This window comes from Otolemur garnettii, unplaced genomic scaffold (assembly GCF_000181295.1).
Source record: "Otolemur garnettii isolate 467f Iridium unplaced genomic scaffold, OtoGar3 scaffold00006, whole genome shotgun sequence".
In the NCBI taxonomy this organism is placed as follows: domain Eukaryota; kingdom Metazoa; phylum Chordata; class Mammalia; order Primates; family Galagidae; genus Otolemur; species Otolemur garnettii.
Window position 1 is genome coordinate 6,463,870 of NW_003852401.1, and position 6,000 is coordinate 6,469,869.

Sequence of the window (6,000 nt, forward strand, 5' to 3'; positions counted from 1 at the left end):
TTGTTCTTTCTATGCCCTTAAATCTGGATTTTACTAAGGATCTTTTTGTTCACATTCTCTTCGTTCTTTGCACTTTCTCCCACTGAAGCTGCAAGAATAGTTAAAATTCTCAAACAAGTTCTGTTATCAAGGCCTCCAAATGTCTATTTCTGCCTTCGTATAAATAATGCAATAAACCTAATTTGGCCTCTTCTTTAAATCATATTTACTCTTTAACCAACTGCAGTTCAACCATTGGAACTACTTTTATTATATTTACCATGTCTTTTTAATCACTGAGACCAGTAGTTTCATTTCATTTCTCAGAAATCACTCTTGTGACTCTCCCTTCACTTCATGGGGAGCCCCGACTTTCTCTGCTCCTCTGGTCCTTCTCCCTCTGTCTGCTCCTATGTGTATGTGAGTGTTACTTAGTCTCTGCTCTTGGTCTTTTTCTTCTTGTCCTGTGCGTATCTTCCCTTGAGAGTCTCATCTATTTCCTCAACGTCTTCTGTAGTCCATTGCTAAGGATTACCAAATTATTTCTTCAACCCTTTCTTCTCCTCTTGTCCAGACTACCTTTCCAGCTGCTGATCCTACCTCTTCATCTTGCATTCCAATAATGCAGCCCAGAGGGGATGAGACTTAAAAACAGGCAATATAATTTAGTGTGAGACATGCTATGATAGAGGTAAGTTCATAGGGAGAGACGATTAATCAATCTTGGGAATGAAAATCAGAGTCTCTAACTTTAACTATTTCATCCCCTAGCACAACACGTGACACATATTAGATGCTTGGTAAGCATTAATTAAATTAAAAGTCATCAAATGTGGGATTTAAGGATGAGTAAGAGTAAGTATTACCAGGTAAAGGAGCTCAGAGATGCAGAAATTATTTTCTAAGAATAAGAAGTATGCAAAGGCTCGGGGCTAGAGAGCATCTGGGCAGATCTTGCAGTTTTTGGCCAGGGGTGGGTTTGAACCTACCACCTCTGGCATATGGGGCCAGCGCCTTACTCCTTTGAGCCATAGGTGCCGCCCCATCTGGGCAGATCTTAAGGCAAGTAGTTTAGAATGGCTAAAGAATGGCATAATGGGAGCTAGTAAACTTTGGGTCTCTTCTCTTCTCAAAAAGCAATTTTATTTACATTGCCTCTTTAGTTATCAGATAGTTGTGTACATTCACATGCTAGGTATAGTCATCCCAGTTTTACAGGTTAGGAAACTGAGGCTCAGAGAGATTGTATGATTTGCAGAGTTACACAGCTAGAATCAACTTCACAATCAGGGTCAGCTATGTGACCTGTGGAGCTACAGAGGGCCCATTGCATTAAACCCACTGGGCTTAATACTCTGTTGTAACCTTCACGAAATGCTTAAACATTTTATCTTTGAAAATGTTTTTTGTAAGTGAAGTTAGGTGGGGCAATGGAGCATAAGTATGAGTAGGTGGGATACACATAGCATGTGCCTGCTGTTCCTTGGCATCCCATGTGCTCAGTGCTCTAATGTGTGAGGTCAGTGAGACTGAGAAGTGAGTACAAGGTAAGTGTGCTATGTCCATGACTGAGTAAGCTGACTGTCCAAACTAGAACTTGCTTTAAATGCAAAAAGAAGGCAATGTGATCTACGAAACACAAACAACCAGGAAACCCTATCGTATCCTTTTATACTCATGTGCTTTCCCTGTCCTTGCCAACCCTTTGTGCTAAAATTATGACATAGAAAGAGATGCAGAGATAGGGCCCCATATGACCTTTTATTTTAAGTCTTTTCTGATTCACCAGCAATTTGAAGGGACAGATCATTGGTACAATGTGAGTACAGTTTACCAAGAAATGAAATACGGCAGTTGAGTTAGTGCAGCATTTTCACTGTCCTGGTACAAATGAAGTACGCTGGCAGGTACAAGCTAAGTGCCCTTGTATTTTCATGTTAAACTGGTCTTGCTCAATATAAAAACAAAGGATAGAATATATGCCAATACTCTCTCAATGTAAATTTTTTTAATCTAGAAAAACATCAAATAGCAAATAAAAACACCATGACACATTGAAGCAAGTCTGTCAACAGGGGGAAAAGGCTTCATATTTTAGTACCTTTAACAGCACTTCTTTTCCTACCTTTCGAACCTCATATTTTTATTTCTCATTGGACTCTGCAAACTATGTAGCTGACCTGCCTTCAGCTAATACATTGTCACAATCTGGTCCCAGGTTTACCACTCCAAATTTCATACCGTACCATACTTCTTCCTACAATGCTCAATGTTCTGTTAATTCAATGAGGGCCCTGCATTATTCCCATCTCCAGGTCCAGAGCTTCTCTTGTCTAACTGTAGTGCATGCTGAAATGCATCACCCAAATGTCCTATTACTGACCAAGGCATTCATTGCCACAAGCTGCCGCACTGGCTCATGAAGCCTCACAGATGAGTACCCACTTCAGAAAAGCCTTTGCCAAAGGGAGCTGCCTGCGTCAATTTAGGACAACTCTGAAGGACCATCCCACCTCTAGAGCTCCCCACAAGACTGGCTGTGGCCTTTGTTGAATTGTACATAGCTCAGCTTCTTTCTTTGACAATCTTTTTTCATTCTCTTCTGAGTCTTACTCCCAAGGGAACTTCCAGCATACTTCCAGCAAGCAGATCTCTGTCGCTAGGTCTCTCTCCTATGAAATCCAACCTAAGGCCTCAATACAGTGGACAATGAATTTTAACAAATATGTCTCACGTTTTTCAAATCAAGAATTTATAGTGTCGGGCAGCACTTGTGGTTCAGTGAGTAGGGCGCTGGCCCCATATGCCTAGAGGTGGTGGGTTCAAACCCAGCGCTGGCCAAAAACTGCAAAAAAAAAAAAAAAAAAAAAAAAAGAATTTATAGTGTCTAAATGTGCTAAATGTTCTGTTTTCTTCTTTACTTGTTTACTGTAGTCTCGTAGCTGCAACTACCTTTACTTCTTCCAATACCCAATGTGATCCTGTTACTTTTGAGTTTTACACCATGCAAGCTCATTCTGTATGCTTGCTGGCAGAGCTCTTGCTGAGCTAGGGAAACCACAGTTCCTTACACAAACCAGGAACCCCGTTTAGACACATTTTAAAATATAGCTCTTATTCTTATAAACTTTTCCCTGCACTGTAGGAGAAGTATAAAAGCCAGTTCTTTACATTTCAATCAGTTATCTGCCTGAATCATTTTAAGGAAATTGCTAAATATCCACGTCTCTTTTTTACCTTACAATGTATTGGGGTTAGATTTACTCTGAAATGTTCAACCTGAATTTTCTAGGCCATAATGTCATTGAAATACTATTCTTTAGTGCAGACTTATTATGGCTCAAGTTAGCTATAAAATAATTATTACTCATGTTCTTTTAATTAAAGAAAGCTCTAAATACCTAAATGTCTCAGGCACAAGTTGGTACTGCCCCAGAACAAGTCTGCTGCACACAATGGCATTTATCATGAGTAAGTGTACATTCTGTAACTCATTTAAGAAACATTTGACTGACTCAACCTTAACTTTTGGCTGCCAGAATTAGGAAGATAAAAATAAATAGCTTCTGAGTCATAAGGTGTGGACAAATATATTTTACAGTGAAGAGACAATCATCTATGTGAAGACCATCTGTGGATTTCCTTTAGTCCAGATCAAATCCTCCATATTGGTAATTAGCAGATGGTCAAGTATATACCACAAGTCTGAAAGAATCAGGATCAGGATCCTTTGTTTTGATTTAATAATGGACAACACTCTTTCTCTGTCCCTTTCTCCTAGCTCATGTCCACTGCACACATAGACATAACTACACAGCTAAACTGTATTCCTCAATGTTGCCATCAAATAAAGCTGAGCTATGAATATAAAAAGAATTTTAAAAAATCAACCTCATATCAAACAGCAGCTTTGAATTTTCAAAGTGAAACCAGAACCACTGCATGTAAAACACCTGATCCACACCCACGTGGCACAGGTGGCAGTCCCCTGGATGCGTAGTTGCTGTTGTACGGGTACTGAGAGAGTCACATGTCCTTTATTATTATATTTGACTGTGGACCTTGATAGAACAACAGGGACTCTATATAAGTTACACTACATTTATTTATTTATTCATTCATTCATTCCAGACAGAGTCTCATTCTTTCACCTGGGCTAGAGTGCTATGGCCTTAGCCTCGCTCATGGCAACCTCAAACTCCTGGGCTCAAATGATCCTCCTGCCTCAGCTTCCCAAAGTGCTAGAATTACAGGTGTGAGCCACAGCACGTGGACAAAATATACTACTTTTAAAATAAAAGCATCTAATTCATTTTTCTAAATAACCATGCAGACTAATGGAACACATCTCTCCAGTCTTCACAATCATTACGGTCAGGGCTTGACTACCTCTCTGAGCTCCTCCCTGCAGCTCTCCACTCTCTCCCTCCCGCGCTCTGCACCACTGCATTGGCCCACTGGCCCTGAACTGTTGCAAGGCTCTCTCTAGTCTCAAGGCCTGTGCACCAGCATTTCCTCACCAGAGGGCTCTTTCCCTTCATGGCCAATAGCTCGTCCCTTCACCTCTTTTGTGTCTTTCTTAAAGTCTCCTTCCTTGGCCTCCCTATTTGAAATCATATCTTCTGCCATACTCCTTATTTCTCTGGCCTTGATTTTGCTTGAAAACACCACCATCCAATACATAGGCATTTTATTTACTTGCCTTTTTCTGGTCTCTCCCTACTATATAACGTGGACTACTCAAAGACACCGATCTAAGTTTATTTTCCTCATGGCTATACCCCCAATTCTAACAGTCTGGCACATAGTAGAAAGTAGGTAAATATTTTTTCTCCATGAATTAATAAATAACAGTCATCTTTGTTCTGTGGTCTGAGCTTCCAATTTTTGCCATCCTATTCACGTTGAAAATTTCATGGAATACCTAAAAGAAGGAGAGATGACATTGTTTACGGTGAACATCTAAACCCTTACTTTGTAAGAAAGTCAAATAATAAATACCATCATCCACAAAGTCACCGAGCATTTCTGTCAGTTAGAACGTCCTACACAGGTGACTAAAACACCTGCCAAACTCATTAATCCTGCAATATTTTATTTACTCCATTTCAATTAGATAGACATGGATACAATAATGACAAGGTCCTATAGTCCAAACTACTCAGATAGGCCCCCTTGCCTATAATGCTAAACTTCAGATGAATAGTGTCTAAAATTAAGCATATTTTCCTTTGTTGGTTGGGAAGCGAAAATAAAATATAGCAGAGACAAGAGGAAACAAAGATGAAGCCCGGTATTTGTGAAGGAAGAAAGTTAATTCACAGAGATGCTATTTTCTCTGAAATTCTTATCTTGCCTCTTTACTGTGGCCTACATGATTCAGGATTTGGGATGTTATTCGTAAGAATTCAGGTAATTTCTATTTCACCTTCTACTCTTTGCTCAGAAAAAGTTCAGACAAGACCAACCAAACATAGGAAATAAAATTCAAGTTGTTTGTGAGCATATGTGTACGTTTATATTCTCAGACGTAAGAACAGAGAAAACAACTAGAACGGTTCAATCTAAATATGATAACATCTGTAAGGGGATAAAGGGCACAGGGCCGATGAATCTTCACAGTATTACTATTATACAAGAAATGCCTTGGAGTATGAAATGAAACTCTTCGTGACCAAGTAGTACTTTTTGTAGTTCAATGCCACACAATGGAAATACTAAAGATTTGAAAAAGATAAAATCCAAGATGAAAATAGATCCTTAACGATGTGTAGACAGTGAGTGATTTGGATGTTCTTTTCAAGTATGGGCCAGGTTCAGTCAAAGACCGAAAACACTGTAGCAATTTTAATCAGGAAGGAATTTAATTTAGGGAATTCTAAAACACTGTAAGACAGAAAAAAAAAATCAGAGGAACAACCACTTATGTTGAGGGAACCAGAACGTGCGGAGGTTACAGGGACTGTCCATCACTTGTCTCTTACCCCTCTCTCAGCACATTCCCTAAAGAATATATTTTAG